This window comes from Meleagris gallopavo, chromosome 3 (assembly GCF_000146605.3).
Source record: "Meleagris gallopavo isolate NT-WF06-2002-E0010 breed Aviagen turkey brand Nicholas breeding stock chromosome 3, Turkey_5.1, whole genome shotgun sequence".
In the NCBI taxonomy this organism is placed as follows: Eukaryota; Metazoa; Chordata; class Aves; order Galliformes; family Phasianidae; genus Meleagris; species Meleagris gallopavo.
In genome coordinates, this window is record NC_015013.2 from 74,357,636 (window position 1) to 74,371,135 (window position 13,500).

The 13,500-nt window shown below is 36.5% G+C and overlaps 1 protein-coding gene across 1 annotated transcript in view; it reads left to right on the forward strand.

Moving 5' to 3' along the window:
- The first annotated feature begins 500 nt into the window (after positions 1–500).
- Positions 501–13,500, forward strand: part of LOC104910419 (regulating synaptic membrane exocytosis protein 2-like) — a 60,103-nt gene continuing 47,103 nt past the window's right edge. Inside the window, exons 1-3 of the mRNA XM_031552903.1 lie at positions 501–582; positions 2,023–2,055; positions 2,455–2,541. The gene's annotated coding sequence lies outside the window, so the exon portion shown is untranslated. The remainder of the gene's footprint in view (positions 583–2,022; positions 2,056–2,454; positions 2,542–13,500) is intronic.

Consider the following 13,500-nt stretch of genomic DNA (forward strand, 5'->3'; position numbering starts at 1 on the left):
TAATGGCCAATGTTTTTTATTTAATGGTTCTAAACTAAAAATCTGTGTGATTTTCAGAAATACGAAGGATTTGCAGCTGCAGTTGAAGTCAGTGAATATATACAATTATGTAAAGATGTTAAATCCTCTTGGAAAAAAAAAACACCAAAGATTTCAAATGGAGCACTCAGAATTAGCGTGCATTATTGCAGAATTTAATCTCATTCTATTTTGGTTTCAGTTTTGGATGTGACAAAAAATGACCGTGGTCCCTCATCCAAAGGAAAGATATGGGTTATAATCTTAATAAACGAAACACTCGTATATCTCAGCTGTTTTTCTAACACAGAAAAAATCACAGTGTGATAATACTTGAGATGTCCAGTTAATATGTCTGGGAGCTATGTAGTGAGAGGAATGTAAGGAACCATGGAGTAACAGTGTGTTCAGTTTTCCCTGTCCAGTTGCTAGGGAGCTCACGCTTCCATTGTCTAGCTCTGGGCAAGTGGCATGAGTTCTGAGGGACCATTTCCGTGTCACCATTCACCATAGGGCTTTCAGACTGTTGAGGCTGGAGGCTCCAAGTGCTGCCTGCTGCAGATGGTACCGATGCACTTCGATTTCCTCCCTGCCCCTTGAATATTTTGGGTGGAAAAACTAGTACGGAATCTCATGGTTAAAGATTAAAGTGGTTATAATTAAGATGTGTGGTCAAGCGGAATTGCAATGGCATGAAGAATTTTTATTTTCATATTTCTTAACTTTCGAGTGTATCTGTATTTTTTGGTTTTGTATCCGAACTTTTTTTTTAAATACAATTTTCTAAAATGCTGCAGAGGCACACTATGCTAGAAGACTTTTCACTGTGTGCTACATGTTCAGTTTTCTCTTTCTCTGGTAAATTCTCTTTTTAAGGTTTTTAGTGTATCAGTGTCCACTTTTCTTACTGAGTGCTTGTCTAGCTGCTGTTTTAGTCACTGTGATGCATCATGTGGAGGGGGAGACACGGAGCTATTTTTGTGAGCTTTAATCTCCTGTCCAAAGTTAAACATCTGCTTAAGTTGTGAGCCTGAACTCACTTTTGGCAAAGTAAGGGAATATTCTCCAGAGAGACATTCAGAACGCTTATTCAGGAACCTGTTCATTTTTATTGAAGGTAAAAGAAAGCTAAATCCCAACTTGGTATTTAAGACAGATACCTGCATTTAGAGGATGTAAGTATTCTTGTAAGTGTATGTCTCCGTTCTTGGGTTTGCTGTGAAGGAATCTCCTTTGCTTATTCACTCAAACTAAAGCATGTATTTCAGGAAGGATAATTTCCTAAGGATGATGGACAAATTCTAATCAGTACTCTACAGATCTACTGAATGTATTATTTGTTTCTTTTAGTGAGTCATAGAAAACTTCACACAGTTCCTTAGCTCCTTAGAATAGAGTTCCTTAGATTTCCCTCCTTAGTTTTAGAGTTATGCTGTGTTCGGACACTGACATAATTGTAATTTAAGAAACAGAGTGAAGACTTTTGAATGCTGCAGCATTTAAAATGACACTATATGCTTTAAATTCATCTTAAATTATGATAGAGAATTTGGTTGTAAATAAAAATCTAGAAAATAGATTGTAATTAACATAATCAAGACACTTTCCTTTGCATTTATACACTTTCCTTTGCATTTATAGCTGAATGTGTCACTGAAAGTTTTCAAACATGGTATTCTGTTCGAAGAATTAGAAGACAGTTACAGGAAATCACACTGATTTCCTATATCTGTTTTATATCTGTCTATCGTATAGATCTATAAGATAGATCTATCTTATAGATCTATATTTTATATCTATCCTATATTTGTAACTAAAATATTTAGTTTTCTGAATTTTAATCCTAAATGGAAATAAGCACAGAATGCAACTTAATACAACAGATTTTAAGGGAATTCTTCTTTAAGTAAGGATCTTTTCCTACTAATTTGATACAGATTATAAAACGTCAGGATAGTTGTTTTACGACATATTGCACTCAGTTGTGCAAACTTATCTTTTTAGGGTCAAAGAAGAGCAAAAACCACAGCTGACACAGTAAGTAAAATATCTTAAAAGTGCAGTAGGCTTGACTTTTCTACCTTTGCCATGTTCTGCTTTTGGCACCTTTGATGGTATTAGTGTAAGCTAATACCTGAAAGGCTGCAGTTAGTTTGCCTTCTGCTTCCTGACTGGCTTGTAAGAGAGCTGCCTGCAGCTTCTTACTTCATCCACATCTTAGTTGGATGTAGGTTCTTGCTGCCTGCTTGTGAACTGGTTAACTGTTAAACTTTACTTCCCTTCCACCTGTAGTGGCTGATTTAGTATTGCAGCTATAGCATTCCCATTGGCTCTAGCTTTTCCGCCTGTCTATTTCTATTATTATTGGATAAGAAAACATTTGAACTAGTGTGGTTTTATTGGTTATTCAGTCACATTATTTGCTTATTTAAACAGGTGGTTTCCCTTTAGTGGGATCACTGAGCTGGTAAATAACGTTCTACAACCACAGCAAAAACAGCAAAATGAAAAGGAGCCCCAGACGTAAGTAAGCTGCTCTCTGTAGACTAAGTAATGTCTGTATAGCTTTAAAACATACTGGAGAGTATGTTTATAATAATTGCCCATTTAGAACATCCTACTGAGGGCATTTTACAAGCTGACACTATTTGCTTTCCAACCCCTTGTTGGTAAAGGGAAAACTGAAAATCAAGTATGACCCTTTTTACCAATAACTTAAATGATTACATTAGAATCCAATCTGAGGAACTACTACTGCTTCATTTTCCTATTTGTTCAAATACTCCACACACGGAACTCTTAGTAAAGAGATGTGCTTTCTGTGCATGCCAAGCTTGAATGGTGAGACATGCAGTATTATATATAGCACGTCTATGCAAATGCATGGTTTTTGTGATATTGATCATGCATAGAATGCTATACTAATCTACATAATGTGTGTGAAGAGCTTTTAAAGGACCAGAAGATGTCATTTCATTTTTTTCATGCTTCTAAAGTATCTGTAAAGCTTCATAACTTTAGCAGATATGAGGTGAAATTTTGATTCTGTCAAAGTTCAGGGAAGTTTTGACTTTGATGGGGCCAATATTTCACTCATGGACCTTTTACAGTGCTAAGCCACAACGAGAGCCATATGAAAAATTTTACTTTTCTTGCTACCTGAAAATGTTATGATTTAACAGAAACTGGCAAAGCTAGGTCATTCAGTCTTAGGGTAGAACTTCAAGTATAAAGTTGTAAGTATTCTTTTCATAATGAGACACGTGAAGAACAAAGACCATTCCAATTTTCCGATATTTCAAATGTGACCTGATATTATTTGAACTTTAAATGTTTAATTTGCTGTATTTTTTAGAAATGTCTCATAAATTCACATAAAAATGTTTGCTTTTGAACCCATGTGTAAGTGGTTTAAAATATGCATATTTGTTGTTACTGTTTAAATTTCATTCAGAATCAATTTTAGTTTATTTTTAAATATTCAGCTTAAATGGAGTTTCATACTTACAGACCATGAAATCTGTTAATTATATTTTGAAAATACACAGAACTTTTGACAAAATTAAACAAAGAAATAGGCCTTAAAATTGATGTTCTGTTAGGCAATGTATTTTTTGAACTCTGGTTGCAATTTTTTGTGCTGAAGTTCGTATTAAATTGTAAATATTACTAATAGTGGAGGTTTTTTTCCTCCTGATTATGGTTAGGTACTCATAATATTGCGTTTTATTCACAGTGCCTTAATACCTTCTTTGTATTTCCAGTTTCCTCAATGCAGCCAAAGTTTGTTCTGGTTACCACTGTTGTGCATATGAAGCATATGGCTTTGAAGAAACTGAAAAGACTATATTCATTGTAAACAGTTGAGCTGTAGTTGTTGTTATGAATGCTGTTACTATTACAGTTGCTGTTATAATGTATTTTTTGAATGCTCATTCCTTGGCAACCAACTTTCTTCAGTTTTCTTATTTAATAACTAGGGAATGAGCTAAGTTGTATATTCATTGATTTTACAAATACTTCAAGGCTGTAAGAAGAATTTAATAGCAAGGTTATGTTCCAAAATTATCCCCAAAAGGAAGCTTCAGTTATGGTGCCATTCAGTTGGGTGTCATGCCATTCAAACATAATATTTAAAACGTAGTCTAGGTAGGGATAATTTGTGCAGTTGACATAGAAATGAGCAGCATGGAAGTATATGCTTGAAGACATTTTACCACTACCCATAAGTGTCTGGGCATTTTCCACTTGAAATCACTGCCACTATCTGAGTCTGTAACGGATTTTTAGCTATGTCTGGCTGTCCAACTCCATTGATGAAAAACTTATTTAAGGTTAATCTGGGAAATACAAGATGTGTGAGAAGGTAGAGAAGTAATCACACAGTTGGTTGAGAACGTAAGGTAACCTGTTAAAAATTTTGTTTTTGTTCTCAAAATATTTCAGAGGTAGGAATAGTTGGACATCCTTTGGATAAGAATCTGTATCATAGTGTCATGGAGTTGTGTCACAGAATGGTTGAGGTTGAAAAGTCCCTCTAGAGGTCATCTTGTTCAATCTCCTCTGCTCAGCAGGGACACCCAGAGCAGGGGACCCAGGCCCATGGCCAGGCAGCTTATGAACATTCCCAAGGAGGAGACCCCAGAGCTTCTGGGCAACCTGTGCCAGTGCTCCAGCACTGCACAGCAGCGCTGCCTGGTGCTCAGAGGGAGCCCCTGTGCTCCAGTTGGTGCCCATTGCCTCCTGCTCTGGCACTCAGTACCACTGGGCTTTATCCTCATTGCAGCTTCACTTCAGGTACTTATACAGTTTGATAAGATCTCTGAGCCTTCTCTTCTTCAGTAGCTCTTTCAGCATCTGCTCATAGAGATATGATCCTATCCCTCAGTCATCTTCATGGTCCTATACTGGACTCTGTCCAGTACGTCCACATCTCTTTTGTACTGACGAGACCAGAACTGGTCCTAGCATTCCAGGTATGGTCTCACCAGGGTTGAGTGGTGGGAAAAGATCATCTCCCTCAACTTACTGGTGATACTTTCTCTAGTGCATCCCAGGGTATGATTGGTCTTCTTGGATGCAAGGTAACTTTTTGCTGGTTCATGTTCAACTTGATGTCCAGCAGGAGCCTCAGGTCCTTTTTTCCAAAATGCCTTCCAGCTGGACAAACCCTGGCATGTGATGGTGCCTAGGTTTGTTCCTCACTTAGTGCAGGGCTTTGCTCTTCCGCTTATTGAACTTCATGAGGTTCCATTCAGCCCATTTCTCTAGTCTGTTGAGATCCTTCTGGACAGCAGCCCTCTGGGTCATCCGTCATTTCTTCCAGTTTTATGTCAATCCATATTACTGGCTGTAAATACAGCCCATAGTTCATTAGCTTCTCTGTGAGGATCTTAAGGCTGACAGTGTGGAAAGTATTACTCTCCAAAGTGCTCCCTTCATTCATTAGGCCACTTATTACTTCTTGGAAGTTTATTAGGTTGGTCAGGTATGAGTTCCCCTTGGTGAAACCATGCTGACAACTCCTGATCACCATTTTGTCCTTCATTTGCCCAGAAGTGGTTTTGTTCCCTCACCTTTCCCAGGTCTGAGGTGATAATGACCAGCCTGTTGTTTCTCTGTGACCTGCTTTGTGCCCTTCTTGAAGACAGGAGTGACATTTGGAGATCTTGTGTCTCAAATGGTGTGAGTGGCTCTCTGAAAAATACGTAATAGAATGTTAAAAAGCAGACAAGATAACAAGGATGATCTGAAGAACATAATGCCTTTCATAAGAAGAGAAATATTCTTTGTACTTGATGCCGTAAATACCAGTGGATATTTTAGTCAGCGTCTGAGTTAAAACAATCTCTGGAAAGATTGCTCCATTTATAAGAATCTCTAATAAATTCTAGTTAAAATAAATTGACATCTCTCAAATACTTAATGTACATCAGTGGATCATTCTTTTTGCATTCTAAATTTACTATGTAAACAATATGACTGCCAACCACTTGGTAGCTTTGAATCTCATCATATTATCTATCCCAAGTGTGATATCATATTATCTATCCCAAGTGTGATAGCAAGCCCACATAAATAACGGTTTAATAAAATTTGCATTATGTATAGTCAGTGGGTTTATTTGCAGTCTGTACTTCCTGCTCAATATGTTTACTAATAGGACCTGCTGAAAATAGCACACTCCACTTGAAGGAATATTTTCTTAAAGAGAAAAATATATCTCTGCAGCCAATACACTTGTGAAATTAGAGTCATGAAAAGTCTAGCACAAAATAAACACTCCACTGTGTTTATTTTCTCAGACAGGAAGATGGAAAGAAAACTGAGAATAAATGAGCTGAAAATGAAAGTATACTTTGTGGTATTTAAAAATGAAATGGAGATTGTATCTAACTCAAAGTCAAATACTATAAATCCTCAAAATACCTCCTTAACTATAAATCTGTTTATATCTCTAAACAAAGTCGATATGAGGTACCTAAAAAACTTCTGTGATTCTTACAATTGATCATGACCACTGCTATTATGAGAATGTTAACATTTACCACTTGTAGCATGAAATCATATTTGACTGACTTGTAAAGATGCCCTGGGGTACTTTTCAGTTATTTTTCCTCATAATAAAAATTAAAAAGGCTTGTTTGTGCTGGTTGTTCACATCAGTAGTGATAATAGTCATGAATATAGTTGTATGGTAACTGTTGAGTCACGGCCTGAAGCACCGATTGATCACCTGGGGAAAGGAGCGGGTCAGCCCTGGCAGCACAGGTGAAGGCAATTCAACTGTGTGACTGGAAGGGGTGGAACCTGACTGCACCTCTCCTAGACCCCATTTATAAGGGTCTCTCCCTTATAGAGTCTTTCCCTGTGAGTCTAGATCCTCAGAGACGGGTGAGCATTCTTTCCATGTTTGTCTCCTTGCCATTTCACTCTTGTGTCACCTTTCTACCATACTAATCTTTCTAGTTGTGACAATGGTGTATCACAGTTTTATCAGAAGGCAGACACCGGAGACAGATAGATGCAGTGATTATAAAAAATATATTTCTAGATTTAACTTGAATCCAGTGAATCTATTTTAGTCTTAACATGTACATAGAATGTAATTCTGCATATAAACCCAAAGAATGCGATAGTTGAAAAATACTAGATTTCACATTTTGATAAATTAAAAAATCTTATTAATAGTCATAAATAGTTAGGGATAATGTGAAGAACCTATTGCTTAAGAAAACATCTATTTCTGAAATAAAGAAAAAAGTTATCTTTAAGGAAAAGTCAGGTAGTATGGTACTATGTGGAATTCCTTCAAGATCTGGTGTTAAAAAGAGAAATAGTCTTGCCCATAGAATGGGATGAATGCAACCAAAAGTACTTAGCTGGCCATCGGTTAGCATTATGGGCAAGGAAAAAAGAAAAAAAAAAAAGCCCCTTGAAGTGCCATGTATTCTCAGTGTATATATTTAAATCAAATTAAAAAGAAAGGATAAATAGCAAGAAAGGAAAGCATCGTACATACAAACAATGTAGTCCTGAAATGAAGCTATGTGAATGACTTAGTATACTAAAATCTCTCTGTATTTTATATTCTAAAAACTAGTATGACTGAACAAAACCAGAGTGTTTCCTTATATTTACCCCAAAATAATACAAATAAGCCCATTGCTACCTAGACAATGCAGACTGCAGTATTTTTTAACATAAGTAGAGCAGCTCCTCATAGCTTTGTGTGAGAGGATTTTCTCTCTGTTGTAGTTATTGAAAATTTTCAGAATTCTTGGATGCCACAGGCTGTGGTGCCACTAATATGCTGACAACATCCTGCTTTGAGCTGCTTTCCAAAAGAAATGACAGTACCCCTGGAGGGATGACAGGTTGTCTGAATGAGATAAGCAAATAGATTTAGAAAATGCTGGCTTAAGCTTAACTTAAACAAGACAGAAGTGATACTCTTGCTGTAATGAGAGGAAAGCGTGTTAAGCATGCAGCTGGATCACTGACCTCAGAATCCAGTGGCACCTGCCTTCGTGACAGCAGCAAAAGGGATTCTTGCAAGGTATAGAGGCTAGCCACTCATTTTGGCATAAAGTGTAGTCCATAATGGATATTTTCTTTTCTTTTTTTGGAAGAAGAATTGTGTATTTTCTTCTGTGAAAAGCTAATAGTGAAGGTCATACAGCAAGTTCAGTTTATATGATCTTGTCTTATGAAGGTCAAACCTTCTAGACAGGATTGTAGCACAGCTGCTGCACTCTATTGGCTAAGCATAATTTTTAATAATTTAAAGTCTTTCGTCTTAAAATTGACAGAGAAAACTATATTTATGGGTAGAATTGGTGTGAACATTGTTATACTTGCAATATTATCAGTTCTAAGACATGTATTTTTATCTGAAGTTATCCCAAAGCCAGAATAAAATGTTTTTTTGCCTTGCAGATGAAAGTGGAACCTTACTTTTCCTAATATTCATAGCCATTTAAAATTGCAAATAATCATTTGAATGCATAAAGATGTAAAAATCACATCATGTGACTGGTCTGCCTGAAAAAATAAATATGCGAGACTCACGTCTTTCTGTAATTCTAATGGGTCTCGCTTTTATCATCAGTCAGTGGTGCTGGTGAACTTTAGAAAGCAATTAATCCATAGTTTTTCCAGGAGTTTTGTTTTTCTCTGTTTTTCGGAAGAGTGTGAGCATACCATGTGTGTTGTAGTGAGGTGTTCAGTTTGGTGATGTTCTAAGCACTTTAAATTTCTGTAGATATTAGTGAACACAAATGCCTAACACACAATGGTGTTGTCTTATCTAATTAAAAATTTTTTCAAAAAGTTTTACTTTTTGTATTTTTTGGTTGAAGTTTCTGGGGAAAAAATAGTAAACTCAGCCATTGGCATCGCGAAATCAAAGGACATTAGAACTAGTTAGCAACTTCAGTAGATCTGATAAGTATAGGGTGTCTTAACTTCCCCAGAAAGATGCTTCTGTGAGTCATGTTGCTTCCATAGTAGCTCTGTCAATGTAAAGCATCTGCTGATGAAACACTCACACAAGACAGCAGATATACTGCTAAACATACTACATATATGGGTGTCCACCTTCATCACTTGGGAAATACTTTTATGGCATGGTTAACTTGGGTTAATTAACTACAGCTCTGTTTCCATATGAAAACTGCTTGCCCAATCTCCCTGTTATGTCCAACCTGTAAATCGGTTCACCTGGTATTATAGAGCTACTTTCTATTGGGGTGGTTCTCTACATCTTTGCATTCAGGCAGTAAATTAAAACAGCCCTTCAGTACCTCTCCTCGGTATATTCCCCAACCTGACCCTCTTTGATCCTTTTTCATTTCACCTGGAAAAAATTTACTAAAGTGGAATAAAACCTCAGGAAATTGAACGTCACAGATGAGTAAGTGCAGGACTAATATAGATGTAGTAATTGCTGAGGTTTCAAAGAGCAATAGCTTTCTCCCAGAGCAGCAACTGTTTCTTTCTGTATAAACCAATAGTAAGGAAGCATAACAAAAGATAATTTCATTTCTTTTGTTGCATGTGTGAATGAGGATTGAAAAGTTTCTGGAAATAATTAGGAGACATTTTAAACTTTAGGGTGAATTAGGAAGACTGACTAAGAACTTGAACTCACAATTGTATAAAAGGTTCTTAAGAAGTTGAAATAACTTTTTTTTTCTGAAACAATCAGTGTGTCATAAATTAATTATACTAGTGGGAAGACAACTACTAGTTCGGAAAGTTGCAGGACTGAGTTTTATAATCTGTCTTTACTGAAGTTTCAAAACTGCCAATTATATCAGACTTCTTAAATCACTATTGATTGGTGTCATTACAAAGGGTCTCAAAAGGGAAGTTATAATAAATGCTTATTTGAGATGTTAAGAATTACAAAGATGCATCTTGTTTGTAAAGCAAATAATAGCTATTTGGTCTTTGTATTATGTGTGGTTGATTATGTGATCTGAAAAGCACATAATGAATGATGTTGCATAAACATTTAGGAGAGAGGAGAGATTTGGTGGTCTTAACTGGATCAATTATAACATTGTAATGATGAAACTACCCACAAGAAGTTGAATAAAAATTCTGAAACTTGTTCATGAACCAATAAACAATTTCAGAACCAGTAAGTAGGTTTTAAAATGCTCTAAGTTAGCATCAGTAACACTAGAAATGTTGGATGCCTTCTAATCTACTTGGTTTCTTTCGTGAAAGATACTTAGTACTTCACAAAGTCTAGCTGAATAGTTTAAGCTCTGTATCTGAATGCTTGCTGCTGAGTGCAAGTACTGTGAGTGCTTTGTACCTGTGCGAGTGACTTCTACAAATGACCCCATTGCATGTAGTGCTGACTGCCTCTATGAGGTATCGAGCACTTCCAGCTGCTGCTGATACCAGTGGAAGCAGTGGATGTTTTTCACGCTAAGTTTCACAGAACTGGGTATTTTTGCTTACTTGTAGATTGAAAGCAGAACCAGTCCTGTCAGTCATCAGTGTCAGGGGAGTTCCTGTCCCCTAGAGTCAGGAAACACAATTAGACTTGCTGGAAATACAATTAGGCTTCCCAGCTGCTGAGCTTTTCTGAAGAAAGTTCAAACGTTGGTTACGTGCTTTTAAACTAACATCTCCATTCATTTCTGCGTAATTGATAGCTATGAATCAGTATTTTGTTTGCCTTTGGAAGAGTTTATTCTGTGTTATATGCTTTTATTTTGATACAGTCAGTGGTAGTTGATTGTATTGGATGTTTAAAAATCAGTGAGGTTGGGTAAAGTGTTTTTTCAATGGTTGTCTTGTTTTGTTATTTCAACAAGGAATAGCTGAGAGTGTTTGGCCAGTTCATTAGATATAAATAATGTCTTAATTGAAGAGGTGCAGAGGGGCAATGTGACTAGAGAAAGGAAGTGTCAATTCTTCCTTATTTAAGACAAGAAAGCATCAGACTGATTTAAAAAGTTTGCCTGTAAGATTAGGAGCTTGGCCACATTTGCCCAGGAAGACATTCTAGATGAGGTAGTGAGGTTGTCCTTTATCACCAAGCACAGTCTGTTGTGATGTGAGTAGTTCTTGCTGTAGTTCTGGTTTCAGAGGTTATTAGGATGACTGACCAGATATCCATAATACTCAAGTATGTTCCAAAAAGAGCATGGTTCTTTATATCAGAAAAACCATAAAGCAGCTCTTCTGTTTTTTGGACAAGTTAATCTATTTTCTCAGTATCTCATTTGCTTTTATATGTACAGTCTTGGCTGATCTTCTCTGATTATTGTTCCAGTAATGATTTTACAGACGGAGGAAATTCACTTATCTCCTCTTAAAGATGTTCTTTCTGATTATGATCTGGACAGAGAGAAAGCTGAAGTAAATTCATAGTGATGTGGCTCCTGGAGTATCTTGGACTGAGAACAAACATAGACAGATGGTGCCAGGGTGAGCTGATCAGAAGCCTGGGGTGAGGATGAGTACTACTGGGTACAAAGTCTCATCTATGAATAACATTAACAGACGGTGAAGATTGTCACAGAGCAAAAAAAGCAGAAGCAAAAATCCAGTTTTACTGCGCCCTATTGAGAATGCTGATCTGTCACAGTCCATGATTCCAAAATTTGAAAATTTGATGGTAATTCTGATTATCCTGTCTACATATCAATCCTTCTTATCTTTCAGGAAGCTTTAGATCCAATTATATATTCCATGCTTCCACCACTGATTACTTACAGGTAGTTTTGTTTTAGGAAAGGGATGTTCTTGATTCAGTGTAAGGATATTCAACAGAAAGAGATTTTGAGTGCTGTCAGCAGGAACACAGCCTTCTCATCTCAGGTCTCCTTTATCATGCATAAAGACTGTCTGAAAAGAGTTTCAGAACATTTGCAGACCTGTGATCTCCTAGTTACGTGCCTAAGAGCAAAAGACATTTTTTTTCTTTCTACTACAGAGTTCACCACAAGGCTGAAAAACATTAACATTTGTATGACAAAAATCTGGATAGTGTGACCTCTGAAATAACAAAGTGTCATGTTTCAACATTAAATGCATACTTGAGGTAACAAATTATTTCTAGCTATGTTTCATCATATATAGTGATGACACTGCATTCTTATTGAATCTTTTAAGGAACTGTTATGCTATCTGTACGCTCAGAAACTATTCTCTTAAAGGTTTGCTGTTGATGTTATGACTCCATACTCAATTGCGACAATATTAATTACCAGTGTACAGTAAATAAAGATTCTTTCTTTGATCCTGGCACATTTAACCAAAACTTTTATCTGCTCTCTGTACTTTTTAGATGGTGATTTGGTCCAGCATTGGCTTATTACATCATAGCCAACTCTTTTGCCTCTTTGCCATATAAGATGTGTGTATGTAACCAAAATTTTTCTTGAGTGTCCATTTGTAAAGGAAGATTCCAATGCTGTAAACAGTGTTGCAAATCTCTTCCAATGTAACAGGTCAGTTACATTAGCACAAAGAAGAAATGGACATTTGTCAGTTCTGATATTGGGATTTCTTGGAATAGTAGTGGAATCTGGCTAGTCTTAGATACAGAAGACTCATCTAAAAATAAGAATAGTGATTTATTTTGAACATCTGGACTTGGTCTCTTAAGATGAAATAGACAATCTTCTGCATTAGGAGAGATTGTAGATAATTTTTCTCTGATGTATTTTCAATGCTATCTTTAATTTATGACAGTAGGTTTCTTGAAATGCCATGACAGTTGAAGATACCTCAGTGAGAAGGGGCAAAGGGAGAGCAACGATATTAAGTAAGGCATTCCTTCTGCCAGAATCTGCCAAGTTTGATTTGCAGTGAGAATCTGAGCTGATTAAATGCTTGACTCAGGTTTGTAGATCATCTTATTCAAACAAAAAGATTTCTTAGCAACTTATAGGATCACATACCTGATATAGTAATCTATGAGCCCTGCTCAACAGTATCAAGTACAATCTGTGAACATAAGAACCACTACATAGGAAGCAAACTGATTGATGAAAAGCAGGACTAAGACTTGTTTGACTTAAGTGCAATTATGATTAAACAAATGTGAGTAGAATCTGCTTCTATTTACTGTTTTTCCCAACAGAAGTACTCCAGGAAAGGTCTTTAATGAGCTGAGATCACAGTTTTGGCAGAGGAAAGTGTTCAGGCATTACAGGAAAAGAGAATTTCACAGAGCTGCATCTGAGCTAGTTCCTGGCTATGAGTGTCACAGCATTCTTTTCATGCTAGTATTTTACTGGGCCTGCTGTTAGCTCATGCTCTTGCTGTGAGGAGTTAGGAGCAGCAGAGCATGATTGGAAGGCTTACTGGCGGTCCAATATTGTTGTCTTACAGCCCTCATTTATACCCAGTAGGATTGAGGGCTAAATGATTAATTAATTAGCTTTAATTAGAACACTTAAGTGTTTAAATATAGGATTGAATTTTGATCTTTTCTCTGTTGCTGATTTTTTT